The sequence below is a fragment of the Dermochelys coriacea genome, chromosome 3 (assembly GCF_009764565.3).
Source record: "Dermochelys coriacea isolate rDerCor1 chromosome 3, rDerCor1.pri.v4, whole genome shotgun sequence".
NCBI lineage: Eukaryota > Metazoa > Chordata > Testudines > Dermochelyidae > Dermochelys > Dermochelys coriacea.
The window spans coordinates 101,183,567-101,206,287 of record NC_050070.1 but is presented as its reverse complement, the minus strand read 5'-3'; the positions used below and the strand labels follow the sequence as shown (position 1 = coordinate 101,206,287).

The window sequence follows — 22,721 nt, the reverse complement described above, 5'->3', positions numbered from 1 at the left end:
AGAAAAGGAGTACTTGTGGCACCTTAGAGACTAACAAATTTATTAGAGCATAAGCTTTCGTGAGCTACAGCTCACTTCATTGGATGCATCCGATGAAGTGAGCTGTAGCTCACGAAAGCTTATGCTCTAATAAATTTGTTAGTCTCTAAGGTGCCACAAGTACTCCTTTTCTTTTTGCGAATACAGACTAACACGGCTGCTACTCTGAAACCTCTGAAGATAGAATATAATTTCCTTGGGGAGTTGGAGAAGATTGTTATGATTCTTGAACTCTTTGAGCCGGTGTAGGCCTAGGGGAAACTTGGGGAGCAAATTATGTAGGCAGAAATCCTGTAGGAAAAAACAGTGTGTGATTGTGTAATTAGAGATTGTATGAGAATTCATATGAAAAAGGCTGCTGAATTAAGGTTTCAGAGGCAACGTTCCTGAATATGACTGCAGACGCCACTGTTCTGCTAAGGCTCCCATAGCACTTGGCCAGCCTGTATCCCGCAGTCTCTCTCTTCTTTCTCCTTTGAGGCTAGACTGGGCCACTCACTCCAGTGGGTACCTTCCCCAAGGCATTAAACTCAATCCTGTTTCAGACAGGAGAGTAGGAAGGAAGGGGAGAAAAGGCGGAGCCAATTCTCATGACAGACATAGGACTCAGCCAATAGATTTGTAGAGGATGGCCGGCAGCGCTGATGGTGGTCTCTGAGAGGTAGGGGCTTACGTGAGGGGGGCGGGATTAATGGGGCGTGGCAAGCGTGGTCTGGGGTGAAGGACGGATGCTTGGCCGTGTGGAGGCGGGGCCTGAGGAGGACTGGGCGGGGCTAGGAAACTGGACGGGTCGGGGGGGGGGGGTTGGGTGGAGCGAGAGGCCCTGAGTGAGGAGGAGGGAGAGGCGTGACCAGGCGTGGGCGGGGCCGCGGCCGCGGCCGCGCGGGGATTGGCCGGGGCGGGGTTTCGCAGGGGTTATGCTGACGGCTCCGGTCAGGGAATTTCAACTTCGGATGTGGCGGAGCTGAAGGCGGCGGTGGCGGGCGGCAGGCAGGTAGCAGCGCCGCGCGCGCGCCTGTTCACCCTCCGCTCCGCTCCCGCTCGGGGCGGCGGGTGCGAGCTGGGCGCAGGAGTGACAGGGGCAGATGCCCCGGGGCCGCCCGGTGGCGAGGGGCTGTGACGGGCTCTGCCCGGTGCCCCGCCGTGGGGTTGGCTACCTGGTCCCTGGGCGGGATCCCCGCGGCTCGCTGGTGTCGTTGCGCCCGGCGCGGGCTGGAGGGTCTGGGGGGACGCTGCCTTCCCCCCCCCCCCCACGCACCCCTGCAGGCCCGAGCTGGGTCGGCGCGGCCGTCAAAGCCCAGCGGCCCCTGCCTGCCTGTGGCGGCGGGGGGCTCATCCAGGGGCTGGAGGGGAGACGCTCTGGGCGGCGCTGGCGCGATGCGCCCGGCGTGTTCGCACGGAACCCCCCCGGCAACTGGGGAGAAGGGGGGGGGCTCACCGCTCACTAAGTAGGGCGGCTGGCGTTAGCTTCTCTCCCTCCCACCGTCCCAGGGGGGCTGCTGCCGTGGCTCGGTGAGACACGCACCATCATCCTGTCATTTAAATCTCCCTCGCTTAGATTCCCGCGGGCTGGGAGTCCCACACACAGCGGAGACGCTTTACTCTGTCCCCCTTAGTCAAAAGCAGAAGAGCTGTAAGCCTGGAAACTGACCCCCTAAGTGTCCTTCATCTCTATGGGGTGGTGACGACTTCCGTATTAAAGCCTAGGGGCCTTTCTCGACCTGTGAGCGTGTAGAGTATCGCCTGTGTTTGCAAACCTTGATTTTTGTAGTTATTACAGCAAAACTGATTGAGAGACACTAGTTGCTTATTAGAAGTCTCTGGCTGAGGTTTGCTATCCTGTTCTAATTTCAGTACTTGTACATCTGTCTGCACTGGTGGGTCTCAAACTTCCTGGTCTGATTTTTTTGGGAGGAAAACTAGATAATCCCAAACTATTGCAAACTGCCCTGAATCGCTATGAAATTTTGCAAAAAGAAAAGGAGGACTTGTGGCAATGCAGAGACTAACAAATGTATTTGAGCATAAGCTTTTGTGAGCTTCTGCTCAAATAAATTTGTTAGTCTCTAAGGTGCCACAAGTACTCCTTTTCTTTTTGCGAATACAGGGTAACACGGCTGCTACTCTGAAACCAGCTAGAGAACTGTGACCCTGTACTGAAGCTGTGTGCCTCTGGTGCCTGCTGAGAATGCAACTGACTAGGATTGTACAGTCCTAATCGGTTTCATGCTCTATAGAGAAAACAATTCAGTGCAGAGCTTAGTGCCTCTCTTTGTCTACGTGTCCTGAATATTTGACAAACAAAAGTTGGGTAAATAAAAAGTAGTCCATTTGTCAAGGTGTGCTAGCAAGGTCTTGTCATGTGGGAGCCAACTGGGGTTGATTTAGTGGCTCCCAGCTCCTTACCTGCTGGGTCTGGGTGTAACCCTCTTACTTCTGAGAAGCATGAACTTCCTTTGAAGCAGGAGGTAATCCCAGAAATGGACATAACTTTCAACAATAAAGCAGTAATTTTATCTAAGCAGGGCAAACCTCCAGTCTGTATCACGGTTAATACCAGGAGGAGACCCCTATGGGAAGTTATACATCCATATTCCCCAGCAATAATACAGTGTCTTCTGTCCAATGCGTAAATATACAGTTCAATGCTCTCTGACCTGATTAAGCATTCCATAATTCCTTGTCTGACTTCTGTCTCCAAGTTTTTGCTGCAGTCATTGATGCGAGTGTGTGCTGTGAGCTCATTTACTTCTGGATTCTGATTCCAGTTGTCTGGACTCTGTTCCTTATGTTGCTGGGTTGGTCTGGACCTTCTGCCTCAGTCCAGCTGTTCTTGGGATCAAGCTCCTTCTTTAAAGCTCCCAACTCAATTGAGTTGCTCTCTTTTTGCACCAAAACCTCTTAAAATATTCTCACAGTGGTAGCATATTTTTCTTGCCTGTGTCCTTCCAATCAGCTGATTGGCTCAAGGTCATTCCTCTCTCGGGCTTGGAGTTACTAACAGTCCATCCCCCAATTCAATATATAACAAATAGAAGAAAGGAAAAATTGATAGCAATATGAATTGGAAGCTAGAAATTGTAGGAAATTGATAAGGGAAACGAAGGTGAAAGCTATGACCAGCAGAGTTAAGGTTAATAAGGAGCTTCCTAAAGTATATTAGGAACAAAAAAAAATCTTAACAATGGTATTGGTCCATTACTAGATGGAAGTGATAAAAATTATGAACAATAATGAAGAAAAAGTAGAGGTGTTCAATAAGTATTTCTTTTCTGTATTTGGCAAAACGCCAGATATTGTAGTCATATCTTATGATGATGATGAAACACTTTACATTCCAATAATAACTGAGGAAGATGTTAAATCACGGCTACTAAAGTTAGACATTCTTAAATCAGCAGGTCCAGATAACTTGCATCCAAGAGGTTTTTTAAAAAAAAAAAAAAAAAAAAGCTGGCCGAGGAGCTCACTGGACTCTTAATGTTGATTTTCAATGAGTCTTGGCGCGCTCTGGAAGTTTTAGAGTAGGATGAAAGCTAATGTTCTCCTAATATTTAAAAAGGTTAAACAGGATGATCTGCCTAATTAAAGGTCTGTCAGTTTGACATTGACCCCAGGCAAGATAATGAAGCAGCTGATAAGGGACTTCATTAATCCAAGAATTAAAGGAGTGTTATGTAATTTAATGCAAAGAACCATGGGTTTATGGGTAATAGAGCCTGTCAAACTAACGTGATATATATAATTATATTTTTTATAATATTTTTATTTGGATGAGATTACAAGTTTGGTTGATAAAGGTAATAGTGTTGATATAATATGCTTAGACTTCTATATGGTGTTTTACTTGGTACCATATGAGATTTTGATTTCAAAACAAAACTAGAACGATGTATAACTAACATTACATACAGTAAATGGTTTAAAAACTGGGTAACTGATAGGTCTCAAAATGTAATTGTGAAAGAGGAATTGTCACTGAGCAGGTATGTTTCTAGTGGGGTCCTGCTGGGATAGACTCTTGGTCCTATACTGTTTGTGTTTTCTTCCAGATCATTGACAAAAATGTTAATCATCACTGATAAAGTTTGCAGATGACCAGAGGATGGGGAGAATGGTAAACAATGTAGGGGACAGGTCACAGACATGGTGTGATCTGGATCGCTTGATAAGCTGGGTGCAAGCGAACAATATGTGTTTTAATATGGCTAATTGTATATGTACACATCTGGGAAAGAAGAATGTAGCCCATACTTGTACGAGGACTCTATCCTAGAGAAGCTGTTTCATCTCGGTGTATGGCACTGATGCGATCAGGACAATACTGTCTAGTTCTGATGTCCACAATTCAAGAAGGTTGTAGATTAATCATTCTCATAGCTCTTCTCCAATTTAAGGATTAGAGAACATGCATGTAGTGATTGATAGATTCAGCTCTTTGAGTCAATTTAAAAAAAATGTTAAAGGGTGACATGATCAGTATAAAGTACCCATATAGGTTACAAATATTTGAAAATGGGCTCTTCAGGCTCGGGACATATCTTCACTAGCAACGTTAAAGCGCTGCCATGGCAGTGCTTTAACGTGGCTGTGTACTGTAAAGTGCCCATGTAGACAAGCACTAACGGACAAAGGTATAATGATCCAATGCATGGAAGCTAAAGCTAGACAAATTCAGACTGGAAATAAGGCATGCATTTTTCACAGTAAGGGTAATTAATCATTGGAACAATTTACCAAGAGTCATGGTGGATTCTCCATCACTGGCAAATATTTCTTTTTTTGTTAGATATGCTGTAGTTCAAAAGGAATTAATTTCAGGGCAATTCTATGGCATGTGCTACACAGGAGGTCAGATTAGATCTCTCTGGACTCTAGACTATGAATTGAAGATACTGTCAGCCAACCCATTAAGGGTTTTTTGGTTGGGAGTGACGCTCTTTCCAATTAAAGTCTCTATCTGTTATCTATCTCCTGTGTCTATCCTGCCCTCTCAATAGGGGGGCAGAACCAGAAAGAACTCCACAGGAGAGTACCCTCCACCGCTAGCCAATCACAACTTTTGGGGTGGGCCTTTGCCTCTTCATATTGAATTACACTTACAATTACATCAGTGTGTAGTGATGCCTAATTTATAAACTTGAGCGTAACCCCATTAGTCTCTTACATACTTAGTTTGAGGACTTCTGGCCTACAGTATTGCAAAGCATATGCTACCTTAGCTCAACCATTGTTTTTAGACCTAAGTACTGTAATGCTTTTAACCATAATTACTGTCGTACCAAAAGGTCAGATGGGGGAAGTTCAGAACAGAGGCCTGAGCCTATAGTTTTTCCACTGATGGAACTCCCACTGAGTTGAAATTATTTCCTACTTATGCACACACAACAACTATATTGACTTAAGTGTAGTAAGACTGGACTTAAAAGAGGATATTTTATTAAATCATAATCTTTGAGGACCTTTGAGTGTCATAAGAAGTGATATTTTTTTTTCTCGGCTCTGATATGTAGTTGATAGACCATCAGCAAAGACTAACTTCTGAAACAAAGTGAACAAACAGTAGCAAGTTTGGTACATTTGGTTGGCCAAGATGCTCAAACTTTATGGTGATGGGTGACAGAGAAGCTTATATCAGGAGTGTTGTTCATTTTGTGGATAATTTTTAATTATGAGCTGTACTATAAACTTACAGATGCAGTTACAAGACAAACTTAATACCTGAATTAGGGTTGCTTCCCTGGTTGCCCAATACATATGCTATAAGACTTGAAAACAAAATGTCAGAGAACTAAAAATGCAAAATGAAGGTTGACCTTCTTGAACAAAGCAGGCACAGACTAGTTTGACTGCACTTGAGTAATGCTCTTTGCATAGAGAGTACTGTAAACGTGCACCACAGAACATTGACTTTATATTTCACATAGGAAAATTACCCCATTACAGGGTGTAACTGAGTGTTGTGGTACATCGGTTCCTGAGCATCTGGTAGAGCAGGGGTTGGCAAAGTACAGTGAGCTATTTTAAGCTGGCCCATGAGCTCTCGCTGGGGAGCGGGGTCTGCGGCTTGCCCTGCTTCAGCCAGAGTGCTGGGCTGGGGGGCGCACTATGTGGCACCCGGAAGCTGTAGCATGTCCCCGTTCTGTCTCCCACATGCTCCAATGGCCCCCTCCAGCGCAGGGGCGGTCCCTGCGGATGGGGCAGCGTGCAGAGCTGCCTGGCCGCGCCTCTGCGTAGGAGCTGGAGAAGGGACATGTCACTGCTTCCGGGAGTCGCTTGAGGTAAGGGCCGCTTGGACCCTGCACCCCGAAGCCTTTCCCCCTTTCCCCCCACTCTTCAAATCCCTCAGTCCCAGCCCAGAGCATCCTCCTACACCCCAAACTCCTCATCTGGAGCCCCACCCCAGAGTCTGCACCCCCCACCAGAGCCTGTATCCCATCCCCAATTTTATGAGCATTCATGGCCTGCCATACAATTTCTGTTCCCAGATGTGGCCCTCAGGCCAAAAAGTTTGCCCACCCCCGTGGTAGAGTTTTGGGTGTATCGTGAGCTTGGAGGTAAGTCCTGTAGACATTCCAAACATTAGGCTTCACAGGTTATAGTCTTTGGCGTTTCCCATAAACGCCCACTGAGGCTGATAAAGTGATAAAGGATTCCTTTATTTTGGCTGTCAGAAATAAAATTTGCAGTTACCCTTGGCACGATAGCTTTAAGTTTCAAACAAAAGATAAACCAGCTTTTCTTAAGTCAGTTTCTGAGGGAAGGCCAGTGCATGGATAATAGTCTGTCTTTTGAGCCGCCTCTTCTTGCATGTGCAATCTTTCATAATGTACCTTCTGTCCCATTGCTAATTTGGGTTTATCATCACTCTCCTTACAGTGTGTATGATAAACCCATTGTTTCATGTTCTCTGTGTGTGTGTATATAAATCTCCCCTCTGTTTTTTCCACCAAATGCATCCGATGAAGTGAGCTGTAGCTCACGAAAGCTTATGCTCTAATAAATTTGTTAGTCTCTAAGGTGCCACAAGTACTCCTTTTCTTTTTGCGAATACAGACTAACACGGCTGCTACTCTGAAACCTACTCTATAGACAGTTGGTATTGCATGGACAGAACAGAGGGACATGCTGGAGTATAGGAATGGTAGTTCTGGTTTAGAGTAGTGGTCATAACTGATAAAGTGGCATTCTTTGTTATAAAGAGCAAGTATACTATGGGCTTGACCCAACTCCTATTGATGTAAAAAGGAAAGATGGATTGGACTATATAAATAAATTTGTGCTTTTTATATCTCTTGAGGAGACGGATACAATGAAAGTGTTATGGAAGGATAAGGTAGTTTGATTTTCTGTATTTCTTGTGAGCAGCTCTGCAGAGGCAGAGATGGGCTTGGTTTCTTGTTTAAGAAGTACAACCTTAACTTTTAATTTCCAGGTCTGACATTATTGTGAAGCACTTGTTGTGAAGCCAGTGTAATTGACTGCAGCCTGAATTCCAGCTTCACCTACAGGTGAAGAAAGTGCATATCTATCCCACTATGTTGCATAATCCAATGTTGCTCAGTCCTGAACTGCTTATTTTTAAAAAAAAAAAAAAGAGGGAAAGGGTAGTGTGTAGTGGCACTTCCAGCGAGTTTGTTGGATGTTGGGGAGAGTACATGCAAAAACAAAACAAATATGTAACTGATTTATAAAACAAGAAAATAGTTGTTCATTTCCCTCACTTGTGGGCTGGATTGCACCTCTACTTTTGTGAGCACAGGAGACTCCAATCTAGGAGATCTTTGTAAACTCCCAGATGAGGGAGCTGCAGTTTTGCACTTTTTCCCTTTAACATCAGATGCTCCTCCAGTAGTACCATGAGGTTTTTTGGGAATGGGATGATAGGGAAGGAACTTGTCTTGGCACAGCTGAACCCATCATCTCTTGTTGAGCCTGTAAATATCAATGCAGACGTCCTGAGAACTAGTGCTGCTTTGAAACGGCATTAATTCCCATTGGATTCTTCCATAGCTTCTGCTACAGCTCACCCGTGGAAGATTTTGTCAATAGCTGAAAGAGGTTCTTCAGAAGCCTTGCTGCCAAGGGGCTGGGGTGTAGTAACAGTGTGCAGGGACTCTCTGGGACTGCAGGTTCTTTTCGTTATGTATCCTGAGGATGGTTTTGGCTGACGATTTATTTATGATACCTCACTGCTCCACTTTGAAAAGACAACTTGACAGAAAATCCAGGGTGAGCTTCAGGAAGTTTCCTGTTCCTCTTGTCTTGCTCCTGGAATTATTTTTGCAAGAAGATTTGATTTGATCCTTTGATTTTAATTTATTCTGCTAACCTTAGGTAATGCAGCATGTGTGGTATGCAAGGTCATTATTTGGAGATTCATGCATTACACGGATGCACAATAGGACGAATTAAGGACACAGTTTGAAGGCAAACCCTGAATTGCCTTACTGCTACAGATCTAAGTCAGTTCCTTTGCCTGTCTAACATTGTCTCTATGGCTTGGTGTTTGCAAAGCACCAGTTCTAGAGAAGTGTTCTTGTTGCAAAAGCTACCCTGTCACCAGAAAATAAAAATAGAATTTTAAAAGCCAAGGAAATGTCTGTACTTCCTGAAAGATCAGTTTTGACTAAAATTACATGCATTGATGACAAAGCAGAGTTTAACCAAAATATTTATTGTTCAAATTACTCTGTAATTAGTAATGTTGTAAGGCTAAATGTAACACCGGGTTTTACTCAAAATTACTAACCTCTTATTACTGTGGCTTGAAAACTACAAAGAAGAACCATGGCTTTCTTTACGTAGTGGCCTGGATTAAAAACTTGACTACAGTGTTTTAAGAATGTAGGTTTTTATATATTTTTAATAGTATTCTTCAGTATAATTTTAAAACACATGATGTGATCTCTTACCACAATGGAAAACTAGAGCAGTTTGTTTTCTTTTTTAATTGAAGTTGCCTGCACAGTACTTTTTTTATTTTTTTTTAATTCTGTCTATGGTGTCAAACCTTGCAGCAAAAATATCTATTTTATATATTGATAACATGCAGTGCTTTGAAATGTGAATCTGTGGCAAAAATAAACTTGTCTTTTCATACAATACTTTAGACATCTCTCACAAATATACCATATAATCTCCTTTTTGGTTTGAATTTTTTTTTTTTAAAGAATTGTGCAACAGCTGGCTACAATTTTTTACAAACAAAAGTGAACTTGTTTTCCCTCTGGGAGGAAATTTGTCTTCAAGTCTCTCTACTCCTTCCTTGTTTTCTTCTCTCAAAAACACCCTATCTTGTGGTCACCCTTCTATTTTAAACAAACTTGTGTTTGCTTGCCAATTGCACAATTACTATTCCTGTAGGTGTTTACTACTTAAATTGAAGGAATGTGTAATAAATTAATTGGCTGTTGAAGTTATTGGTCTTTAACCTCCAGATCGGTGTCCCATTTCCTAAATAGCTTCAGCGTATACCATTTTCAAATTCTCTGTTAGCGATGGAATTCCCCAAAACAATCACCAGTGTTTCATTAGTTCATTTAGTATACTGAAGTGACTTTCATATGACCTGACTAATAGTAATATGTTTTAGTTAACTATGCAGTGATTAACTTGTTCATTCATATAAATTGCCTAGGGAGGTTGTGGAATCTCCATCTTTGGAGATTTTTAAGAGCAGGTTAGACAAACATCTGTATCATGCCTGACAGGTAATACTTAGGCCTGCCATGAGTGCAGGGGATTGGATTAGATCACTTCTTGAGTGATCCCTTCCAATCCTATGATTCTATGATTTCTGATTCTGAGTTGCAATAACAGTCTTCACTATTTTTGTCATATATTTTTTTTTCCTAAATGGTAGCTCAAGGAAAATAACAAGTATCAGCTTTCTTATCACTAATCCTGTCCCTATTAGTGAACCTACTCCTTTCTCTACCATCTTGCTTTTTGGATACTTTCTTTGATTGGACATTGTCCCATTACAACATGCATCTGACATGAATTTAGTGCCTGTAACAGGGATAGTTAAAAACCTGGTGTCATAATCTTCATACTCAGATTAATGCCTAATCTTAAAACTGCTTTGGGTCCCCTTCTCAGTGGACTCCTCTCTTAAAATGCCTACAGTGGCCAGGCTTTGATAGAGGAGGGCTTTATGATAAACGTACGGTCGTCTGTGTCACTTCTTTGTTCAGCCACAGTGATGGCAACTGACCAATACATGATGCTCCTATTTTGCCCAAGACTGAGCGTGCTGCTAACCTAGATTTCAAGTGACCTAACAGGAAAACAGTGTTTACACTTTTGGTACTCAAGGTTTAATTATTTCAAGTTTTGTTAAGTATACTTAAAGTTATTTGCTGTAGCTATGTTGGTTCCAGGATCTTAGAGACAAGGTGAATGAGGTAATATCTTTTATTGAACCAACTTCTGTTGCTGAAAGGGACAAGCTTTTACAGAGTTCTGTTTAAGCTTGAAAGCTTCTCTTTCACCAATGGAAGTTGGTCCAAAAAAAGATATTACCTCATCCACTTTATTCTCACATTTTACTAGTTGAACATTTGCACTTAATTGTAGAGTGATAGAAGCAACTAATTACTTCCCTTGGCTATATTTCATGGTAGGTTTTTCTGTGTCTTTTATATGTATTATAGGGATGGTGTGAGTGGTGGAAACAGATGACAATTTCTAGAGTTGGCTGAGATTTCTGCATTTCCAGGATTTTCTGATTGTGGTAATTACTTGCAACTTGAAAGACCATTTTATTTTTTCATTTGTGCCTATTAAATGTGAGCAGGACAAAATCCCTTAGGGTATCTCAATGTTTGCTTTCTAATTCTGTTCAATAAAGAACTCAACATCTGGTATGAAACATTAAAAATCCAAAATAACTCTTTATCATGGTTTAATTCATAGAGAAATATCGTTGTGGTGTGTTTGTTTTTTTTTTTTTTTTGGTTTGGTTTTTTTTTGGGGTGGGGGGTGAGTCTGATTTCCTAACATCCTTCAGAGAATTAAGGGAGTTGATTTAAATTATATGGGATAATTGCAAAATAGAATTTGGTGTTACACTACCTTTCCTACTTGGTATTATAAAAAATGTTGCCAAGAAAGTGCTGATAATACAGTGTCTAACATTCAAATGTAGTAAAGGTTAAGCTGTATGTAAGCTATTCCTGAGTTCATTAGCATTTTGAATCCTGCTCTGTGGAGTGAGAGAATCCTTGGGAAGGAGAATGGGGTAGCTTTTTAAAAATTGCTGTAGAACCTTTACCTTACACAAGAGACTATCAGAAAGGACTTATTTCAGAGGGGTAGCCGTGTTAGTCTGTATCAGTAAAAACAACGATGAGTCCTTGTGGAACCTTAGACTAACTTATTTGGGCATAAGCTTTCGTGAGCTATAGGCCACTTCATCAGATGAATGGAGTGGAAAATACAGTAAGCAGGTATAAATAAATATACAGCCCATGAAAAGATGGGAGTTGCCTTGCCAAGTGGGGGGGGTCAGTGCTAACGAGGCTAGTTTAATTAGGGTGGATGTGGCTCATTCCCAACAGTTGACAAGAAGGTGTGAATTTCAACAGGGAAAATTATTTTTTGTAGTGACTTGGGTTCTCATCCTGTCTTTATTTTCATTCCTTTGGATGAGATGTTTAACCCATTACTAAAAATGGTAGCAAACCACAAGCTTTTGAGCTAAACAGGACATGGTCTGTGTGGTATTGAAAGTAGAAGCTAGAATATTGTCCTTAGGCTTTCAACCACAAATATTCTGGGTCCATACCCATTAATAACACTAATTGCAAACTCACTCATAACCTCTTGAAGACCCTCTGCTTTAAATTATGCTAGCATGGTGAATGTGTAGTAAATAGAGTAGTTAATGAGTGGTGGAAGAATGGATTTTAATTTTATCAGTTCCTGGAGAGACATTTATTGTATGGTCCATATGTGACAGACATCACTGTGCCTTCTAAATGTTTTTACAAAATAAATTCTCCATCTTATAAAATGCAAAACATCAGGAAATACTTGGTAATGTAGTTTCTTCTAAAATGTCTCATTTTGGCTTAGCTTTTGGGATACACTGACTCATTTGCCACCTCCATTTTGAGTATGTGGTAAAATCTCATATCTTTCCTGAAGTGTGGACATTCTGATATTAAATGCCTGTCATCTAAACCTGTATTTAAGTTATCTAATGTTCTCATGGTGAAAGTGTGTTTATTACTGCCAAAATATTAACTCTTTTGTGTATTGGGAGTGGATGGTTCATGGGGTTTAGTTGTAGAATACATAATACAAGCTGTAACTTCAAGATCACTGGTTTAAAAACTAGACCAGTCTGGTAGTGAACCAGTTAGTCATTACCATTTGATGGGCCAAATTATGTGTAATGAATTGATCGAGTCAGTAAGTGGATGGGGGTGTTTACATGAAAAACGACCATCATAACTGGAAATAATTGATACTTCTATTTGCAGCCTTCACTAGAGGCCAGGGATTAAATGCTACATGGAATAGCCCCTCACTTCAGGAGAAGATAGTCTAAAGTTTATCACAACCCTGACATGTAAAACATCAGTACTTCTTCATGTATACAAAAGACAAGACTTCTGTCTACAATGCTTTCATAAATGTTAAATTTAACTTTTTAAACTAAAAACAAGTGTATTTACAATAGAATATTTACAAGTGTAAATATTAGGGTGTTTTTTGTTGCGCTGACCCACTTGTTAGTCTTGTTTAACTTTTCTTGGCAAATCCATGTGCAAGGACTGATTGATTTGAGTTGGATCCTGGACTAGCCAGGAAAAACTTCCCACTTACTACTGGTGAGTGAATTTTTAAAAGCCCTGCATGTAACTACGCAAAGTAGAATATAGTTATGCTGTTTCAGTAACTTGAAAGACATGCCCAAATTTCAGTTCCTGCAGACCAAAATAAGTTGTACATTATATTTAGAAACAACTAATGTAGTAATTCCAGATTCATAGAAGAGTAGAGTTGGAAAAGACCTCAGAAGGTCATCTAGTCCAACGCCCTGCTCAGAGCAGGGCCAGCCCCAACTAAATCATCCCAGCCAGGGCTTTATTAAAGACTTGTATATTGATATCTGAGTGCTGCTGGTTTGTTGGGCCATGTGTCACTTTCAAAAAGTGCAGTTTCTCTACACCTCTAAGCCTGTCTATTCATAGGTTTCCTTATGTTTTAAACAGTCTTGATTTCACTATCTCAGAACTCCGACTCCTCTTCCCCCCCCCCTCCCCCCCCAGGAGCTTGTTCCATGGGGATGGTTGATTTACCATAACATTCCCCAGCTGTTGGAATGCTATACAGTATGATGAATATGTTTAAAATACAAGTCGTATACCATACATACTGGTGTTATAACTTTTGAAACATGATCAGTTTTTAATGACTGAATTTCTCAGTCACTGCCATGACACCCTATATTTTTAGTTTCAACTTCTCTATGGCCCTAAACATTAATCTGTTGACTGCTATGGGGATATTCATTTGGCTGGTAGACTGAAAAATGCTACTATGCTGATTGTTGTAAATTCAGATCTCAATGAGAGAAAACTTGGTCCTCTCTGATGGACGATAGGAATCGGCTTGCTTCCATTTCTCATGTCTGAATTAGAGATGTTTGCTTTGTTTCCATAATGTCTCTTCTGTGTTTTTGTACCAGTTAAAAATAGGATAACTTCTGTAAGTATGTTGGATATGACTGTTAAATCAAGATAGCATAATTCAGATGTAAAGTAGGCAAATGGTTTTGGCAAATATTTTGAGCATCTATGTAAGTAAGTGCTTTTTAAAGTGACACACACCACTGGCGGAATACTTAAACTCTGAAAGGTGTGGGTTTTTTTTTTTAATTGTGTTGGAAGCAGTGTAATGGCTGGATGACTGCATGAAAAATTAAAAACTAAACTAGGGAAAATACCACAAAATAGACTCCAACGAATAGTGGATAAAAGGCACTGAACACACCTGCCTACATTTTAAACGTTTATCATTTTGATTCTTCATTCGGAAAACTGTTGTGGATGATATGTGAGGATTCTTTATTCCATTGATACATTTTAATTCTCTGCTGCTCAAGCATAGTTTCAGATAAATAAAGTAGTAAATTTATAGAGATCGCTCTATAAATCAGTCTGTATGGCTATGAAGGCAAATCTGGTGTAAAGTTAAATTGACTGACTAGACTTTCATAGAGCCTATGAAATTCTTTTGTTAAAATTAATAGAGAACTTTACAGCAAAGGATAACATCTCTCAAAAAGAATGGAATAACAAACACAATTGTACAGTTAAAATCAAACTGTCATCCATAACTAATTATCTTAAGCAAAGATTCTACCCAACCCCATTTTTTGTAATACGGTGGATTAAATGTTGAACTACACTTTCTGAAGCCTTGAGTCTTGTCTGGTGACACAAGAGTTCTAATGGCATTCATTATGTGTATACTCTTAGGACAGATTCTTCTGCTGGGCTATCTCGGGGCCTCTCCTTTTGCCCCTCCACCCCCACGAACATGATACAGTTCTGTGGTGACGTAGAATCCTATTTTCGACGTCTCCGACTCAAGGAATATTTCCAACACACCTCTGACCAACATATTAACCCACAGAGACCTTCCTACCAACACTACAAAAAGAAGGATTCTGGGTGGACTCCTCCTGAAGGTCAAAACAGCAGCCTGGACTTCTACATAGAGTGCTTCCGCCAACGTGCACGAGCTGAAATTGTGGAAAAGCAGCATCGCTTGCCCCATAACCTCAGCCATGCAGAACACAATGCCATCCACAGCCTCAGAAACAACTCTGACATCATAATCAAAAAGGCTGACAAAGGAGGTGCTGTCGTCATCATGAATAGGTCCAGTATGAACAAGAGGCTACTAGCAGCTCTCCAACACCACTTTCTACAAGCCATTACCCTCTGATCCCACTGAGAGTTACCAAAAAAAACTACAGCATTTGCTCAAGAAACTCCCTGAAAAAGCACAAGAACAAATCTGCACAGACACACCCCTAGAACCCCAACCTGGGGTATTCTATCTGCTACCCAAGATCCATAAACCTGGAAATCCTGGACGCCCCATCATCTCAGGCATTGGCACCCTGACAGCAGGATTGTCTGGCTATGTAGACTCCCTCCTCAGGCCCTACGTTACCAACACTCCCAGCTATCTTCAAGACACCACTGACTTCCTGAGGAAACTACAGTCCATTGGTGATTTTCCTAAAAACACCATCCTAGCCACTATGGATGTAGAAGCCCTCTACACCAACATTCCACACAAAGATGGACTACAAGCCATCAGGTACAGCATCCCCAATGCTGTCACGGCTAACCTGGTGGCTGAACTTTGTGACTTTGTCCTCACCCATAACTATTTCACATTTGGGGACAATGTATACCTTCAAGTCAGCGGCACTGCGATGGGCATGGCCCCACAGTATGCCAACATTTTTATGGCTGACTTAGAACAACGCTTCCTCAGCTCTCGTCCCCTAATGCCCCTACTCTACTTGCGCTACATTGATGACATCTTCATCATCTGGACCCATGGAAAAGAAGCCCTTGAGGAATTCCACCATGATTTCAACAATTTCCATCCCACCGTCAACCTCAGCCTGGACCAGTCCACACAAGAGATCCACTTCCTGGACACTACGGTGCTAATAAGCGATGGTCACATAAACACCACCCTATATTGGAAACCTACTGACTGCTATTCCTACCTACATGCCTCTAGCTTTCATCCAGATCATACCACACGATCCATTGTCTACAGCCAATCTCTTCGATATAACCGCATTTGCTCCAACCCCTCAGACAGAGACAAACACCTACACGATCTCTATCATGCATTCCTACAACTACAATACCCACCTGCTAAAGTGAAGAAACAGATTGACAGAGCCAGAAGAGTACCCAGAAGTCACCTACTCCAGGACAGGCCCAACAAAGAAAATAACAGAACGCCACTAGCCATCACCTTCAGCCCCCAACTAAAACCTCTCCAATGCATCTCAGGCACCCAACAAAGAAAATACAGAACGCCACTAGCCATCACCTTCAGCCCCAACTAAAACCTCTCCAATGCATCCTCAAGGATCTACAACCTATCCTGAAGGACGACCCATCACTCCCACAGATCTTGGGAGACAGGCCAGTCCTTGCTTACAGACAGCCCCCCAATCTGAAGCAAATACTCACTAGCAACCACACAACAGAACCACCAACCCAGGAACCTATCCTTGCAACAAAGCCCGTTGCCAACTCTGTCCACATATCTATTCAGGGGACACTATCATAGTGCCTAATCACATCAGCCACACTATCGGAGGCTCGTTCACCTGCACATCTACCAATGTGATATATGCCATCATGCTCCAGCAGTGCCCCTCTGCCATGTACATTGGTCAAACTGGACAGTCTCTACGTAAAAAAATGAATGGACACAAATCAGACGTCAAGAATTATAACATTCAAAAACCAGTTGGAGAACACTTCCATCTCTCTGGTCACTCGATCACAGACCTAAGAGTGGCTATCCTTCAACAAAAAAGCTTCAAAAACTGACTCCAATGAGAGACTGCTGAATTGGAATTAATTTGCAAACTGGATACAATTAACTTAGGCTTGAATAGAGACTGGGAATGGATGAGTCATTACACAAAGTAAAACTATTTCCCCATGTTATTTCTCCCACCCCACCCCCCACTGTTCCTCAGATATTCTTGTTAACTGCTGGAAATTGCCTACCTTGTTTGTCACCATGAAAGGTTTTCCTCTTTCCCCCCCCCTCCCCCCCGCTGCTGGTGATGGCTTACCTTAAGTGATCACTCTCCTTACAGTGTGTATGATAAACCCATTGTTTCATGTTCTCCTATGTATATCAATCTCCCCTCTGTTTTTTCCACCAAATGCATCCGATGAAGTGAGCTGTAGCTCACAAAAGCTTATGCTCTAATAAATTTGTTAGTCTCTAAGGTGCCACAAGTACTCCTTTTCTTACTGTGTGTACTGCCATTCTAATGGAGCTAAAACAATTCTGAAAGAAGGCATTTTAATATAGAATACCTCAGGTCCATCCATAGTTCACTACAGGGTGTGGACTGGGCAAACAAGTGGATTAAGATTTAATGTGAGTAAGAATGTCTCTTAATAGGTGACTCTTAAATTTTTTTTTTTTAAGCTGTCATCCTCTTCAGAGAACTCAAAGAGCTTGGCCGTTTGGCTTTTAAACCCTGCCTACAAAGATCTAGAAACTATAGGGGTTTTTCATAAATAATCCAGAATTTGGCTGGGCATGAGAAGGTCATGCCCCCGCTTCTGCCTCTTAATCAGATCATTTAAAATGTATAACCTTCTTTTGATCTGCCTCTGATAGAGCTAAAGCCACCGAAAAGAAATCTTATGTTCTTGGTAGGTAGGTGCCCTGATGGCTGAATCTGCTTTTAGGATTTGCTCCTTTTCTCTGTCATTAGACAGACAAAATAATAGTGCTGCCTTTATTCTATATACTTGTTTCTACATGTAGGGAGCCTAAAACTTACTGATGTATAAGTAAGAAGCATTATTATTTTGTTTCCTTTTCTATATGGGATAACTTGATTTCCAGTATTGGGAGTCCAGGCATTAATATCCAGATTTGCAAGAGTATGGACACTTCAAACCCTGATTGACTCTCCCCCACCCCTCCAGTTACTTCTAATTTTCTTTCTGGCAAAGAGTATTTTTTTTTTTTTTGTAAAATCCCTTGTTTAAAGTTTTCTTTGCAGTGTCCTTTGTTTCTTTAAGATCATATTCCAGGTGGTTTATTTGCTGCTCGTTCCTGGAAACTCTTGAATCTGAGGCTGTTTTCCAGAAACCACTTTCAGTTTAAGAGACAGGCTTTCTACAAAACAAGTTTTATCTGTATACTATTGTGATGGGTCAGATAAGTCCTATACTGGCATGAGGCCATTAATTGGGCAGATAGACTCCTCACTGGCAAGGAGAGGCTTTAGGAGAGCCTTTGGACCTAGATGACCCTACCCGCTATATGTGCAGCCAATATCAGACATGGGGAAGGGAGTTAAAAGGAGGAGACCTAGCCCGGTTGAGGGCTGACCAGAAAGGAGAGCAAAATTCTGCTATTTCCACAACAAGGGAAGCCTGGTCCCAGGCAAGAGGCTAAGGGAGCTTGCTACCTGGATGAGCCATTTGGTGGATGGTACAGCTAGACCCAGGAAGCTGGACAAGGAGGGACAAAAACCTGGAGCAGAAGTGTGGGTCCTGCTGACACATCCTTGGATGATCCTAATTTTTAGTTTGTTTTTCCTTTTTGTTTTGGACTCCATGGCACTGGATCTGTGAGGGGTTGGGGACACCTGACTGGCAGGGATCTCCAGCAGGGGAGTTTTGGAGCCACAAGGAGATGCTGCTTAGACAACCTGGTTGCACCTATGGAGGGCCAAAATAATTTATTGTAAAGAAAGAGGACTCAAAGCTCTTTTAAATTAGGATTTAAACATGTGGTGTTGGATTTTGTTAGTTCAATCTAATACCTTCTAAAACTATAGTCAAGACAAGGTAAGCTGTACTTTAACGTGTAATAAGGTAGTCCTGTTGAAATCTAGGAAGATAATAGGCTTCAATGGGATCAGCTAGCACGTGTTAAGAATATACACTGCCTTGTCTACACTAGAGTTTTAGAACATGTTGGCTAACACCTTCTAAACTCTTCTTCAAGGTTCACTCTTCCACTGCCTAGATTTCTGTAGCTTGAAAAAATCAGTCCTGTCTGTCTTCCCCATTACTCTTCCATACTTTCTACTTACCCCTCCTAAAGGTAGGCAGAGAATCCTTTTTCCATTTATTTGGAAAACAAAATTTTTTTTGTGTATTAATTTTTTCAGTTGCTCTATCTGAAGCTGCTCCTCTATCTTCTGTTTAGTTGACACCAGACTCCACCTTTCTGAATGTGCTTTTTTGTGTTTGATTCAGTCACTCCCTCCCCGACTAATGCTTGACATGTGCACGTAGGAGTGGGAATGTAAGGTAGAGCAGGACTGATGTAGGATTGTGCACAAATTCTTGAATGTGGATTATACAACTATGATACAGAGAACTCCCAAATGCAATACCATGGAAAAGAGATGCAAAAAAGTTTCATACTAATTATCCTTTACCAGTGTATAATACATCATTATGTTGTTCCATATTTTTCAAGTATAAATGCAGAGAATGCTTGACTTTGAACAATTCTATTTTATTTTATTTTTTGCCCTAATGGATTCCATTACACTATTACTCTGTCATAGCTTGTTTAGAATGTAATTGGTATTTTAATAAGTATATTGAACTCGTTTGCTCAAGTTCCTTGCCCAGGATGTTGAACTAAGCTGACTCATTTTTCTGCAAGGCAGAACAATGTCAGTCTGGTATATGTACAAAGATAAGCAAAGTTACAGGTAGCTGTGCAATTCATATTCACTTTTTTATTTTCCTGGAAAGAGCATGAACATAATACAATAATGTTGTTGTCTGTGTCATATTTTTAAATAATAATATTTGTTGGAACTGGGTAACAAAATGTTCTTAGTAAAATAGTAAATGCTACTGTAATGGAAAATCCCATAATATGCATTTCCCAAATATTCACATCAGTTGAGTTATTACACTTGATCTTTTTTTTTTTTTTTTTTTTTTTTTTTTTTAGAAAAGGGGGGAAAACTGTACTATGCCACATCACTTCAAATTTTCTAGCACTAAAGTCATAATGTACTACTCTCATTTTTTTAAAATTGCTGCCCAAAACCTCTGAGGCAAGACTCTTTTATGTAGTATTTTTGGAAAGCAAGCCACTAACTACTAGTCAATTGGGCTGGGCAGTTGGTGTAGCAAAATATGCTACCACATGATAGGGGATTGCAGCTATGGATCCTTGTGGTACATTTCATAAGTATGGCTCTGTATAAATAACAATAATGGTCCATTGCTTTTAGTCTGGTAGAGTCCAGGAGTGAAGGGTAAGGTAATGCATTCAATTCCTAGGTCTAACCTTATTTATGTTGCAAATTAGACATTTTGAACAGCGAATTTGAGAACCTGGATTTTGATAAAAAGCTAGGTTTGGAAGTGGGAATAAGTCTGCAGTGATGAGTTTTTTCCACCAAATGCATCCGATGAAGTGAGCTGTAGCTCACGAAAGCTTATGCTCTAATAAATGTTAGTCTCTAAGGTGCCCCAAGTACTCCTTTTCTTTTTGCGAATACAGACTAACACGGCTGCTACTCTGAAACCATGATGATGAGTCAGTTTTAAGTTATGGGTAGTATTTTTAGCCATGGAGACAGTTAACTTCAGCATTTCATGTTTAAAGGTCCCGGTCGCGGAACTAATGGTTAACAGGAGAATGTTTCGAATCGGAGCTGAAAAAACAGACTCAGTAGGGGGCTCGCTTTAAGTTGAGTCCTTTGAGGCTCAAAAGTCCAGTTTGTGTGGGTCCTGCTGTAGATTGCCTACGCAATAGCAATGTGATCTAAAGTCCACCTTAGACAAGTTGCAGTATGTGTAGAATTTTTTTAGATTTATTTTGTCTGGAATTTGAGGCTAAGAATTAGACTTTGATCTCTTACAAATTATCTACTTAACTTTATCCAGGCTAATTGCCACTTGCTCATTTCTCCCCTCCCCCATGCTGATGAAGCAGGAGAGAAAGAACAAGTTAAATTAGTATAGCTGTCATGATCATGTATCCAAACTAGAATCATCAGGACACACTGCTGGTATTTTTCCCACACCTACTTCTTCTATTTATGTTTACTATTCTGGGTTCCTGGGTGGGTGGGTGTGTGTGTGTCTTTTAAACTTAATGTATTTTTTTCCCCTGGTCTTTCCTCAGAGGACTCGTTTCCCTTTATTTTATAGTGATTTAGATAATAATAGAGAGCTTATGCTTAAGTTTGTGAATGATACCAAGATGGGAGGGGTTGCATGTGCTTTAGTGGATAGGATTACAATTCAAAATGATCTGGACAAACTGGAGAAATGGTCTGAAGTAAATAGGATAAAATTCAATAAGGACAAATGCAAAGTACTTCACTTGAGAAGGAACAATCATTTGCACACATACAAAATGGGAAATGACTGCCTAGGAAGGAGTACTGCAGAAAGGGTCTGAAGGTCATAGGGTCTGAAGCATAATGGATCACAAGCTAAATGAGTCAACAGTGTAACACTGTTGCAGAAAAAGCAAACATCATTCTAGGATGCATTAGCAGGAGTGTTGTAAGCGTGACACGAGAAATAATTCTTCTGCTCTACTCCGCTCTGATTAGGCCTCAACTGGAGTATTGTATCCGGTTCTGGGTACCACATTTCAGGAAAGATGTGGACAAATTGGAGAAAATCCAGAGAAGAGCAACAAAAATGATTAAAGGTCTAGAAAACATGACCTATGAGGGAAGATTGATGATAAAATGGGGTTTGTTTAGTCTGGAGAAGAGAAGACTGAGGGGGGACATTAAAAGGCTCTTATAAGGAGGAGGGAGAAAAATATGTTCTCCTTAACCTCTGAGGCTAGGACAAGAAGCAATAGGCTTAAATTGTAGCTAGCGTGGTTTGGGTTGGACATTAGGAAAAATTTCCTGTCAGGGTAGTTAAGCACTAGAATAAATAGCCCAGGGAGGGTTGTGGACTTTCCATCACTGGAGATTTTTAAGAGCAGTTTAGACCATCACTTGTCTGGGATGATCTAGATAATACTCCACTCCTGCCATGAGTGCGGGGGACTGAACTGGTTGACCTCACGAGGTCCCTTCCCAAACCATCCCGAAGTGCAGAAAGAATAGCAAATATGGCAGGCGACCGGCTTGGTGAACTGTGAAATTTTGGTGAGCTTAAACTAAAAAAGGAAGCTTACAAGAAGTGGAAATTTGGACAGATGACTAGGGAGGAGTATAAAAATATGGCTAGAGCATGCAGGGCTGTAATCAGGAAGGCCAAGGCACAACTGGAGTTGCAGCTAGTAAGGGATGTGAATGGTAAGAAGGGTTTCTACAGGTACGTTAGCAACAAGAAGCTGGTCATGGAAAGTGTGGGACCCTTACTGAATGGGGGAGGCAGCATAGTGACAGATGTGGAAAAAGCTGAAGTACTTGATGCGTGGTTTTTTTTTTTTTTTTTTTTTTTTTGGGTGTCTCAGTCTTCACAGAAGGACTGCTGCACTGGGCAACACAGCGTGGGGAGTAGGTAAGCAGGCCTGGTGGTGAAAGAACAGGTTAAGGACTATTTAGAAAAGCTGGACATGAACAAGTCCATGGGTCCAGATCTAATGCATCCAAGGTTGCTAAGGGAGTTGGCTGATGTGATTGTAGAGCCATTGGTCATTATCTTTGAAAATTCTTGGCGATCAGGGGAGGTCCAGGATGACTGGAAAAAGGCAAATATAGTGCCCATATTTTTAAAGGCGGGGGGGGAGAGAACCTGGGGAACTACAGATCGGTCAGCCTCACTTCAGTCCCTGGCAAAATCATGGAGCAGGTCCTCAAGGAATCCATTTTGAAGCACTTGGAGGAGAGGGAGGTGATCAGGAACAGTCAACATGGATTCCCCAAGGGCAAGTCATGCCTGACCAACCTGATTCCCTTCTATGATGAGAGA

General features: G+C 41.5%; 1 protein-coding gene across 24 annotated transcripts in view; it reads left to right on the top strand.

Moving 5' to 3' along the window:
- Positions 1-794: 794 nt before the first annotated feature.
- The window catches only part of EPB41L2 (erythrocyte membrane protein band 4.1 like 2), a 253,487-nt gene continuing 231,560 nt past the window's right edge, over positions 795-22,721 (top strand). For 9 of the 24 annotated variants that reach the window (XM_043510968.1, XM_043510956.1, XM_043510951.1 and 6 more), the window contains exon 1: positions 993-1,033. The gene's annotated coding sequence lies outside the window, so the exon portion shown is untranslated. Of the gene's footprint in view, positions 1,034-10,702; positions 10,778-22,721 lie in introns of those variants that run through there. The other 15 variants (XM_043510970.1, XM_043510966.1, XM_043510963.1 and 12 more) reach the window with 7 other exon arrangements.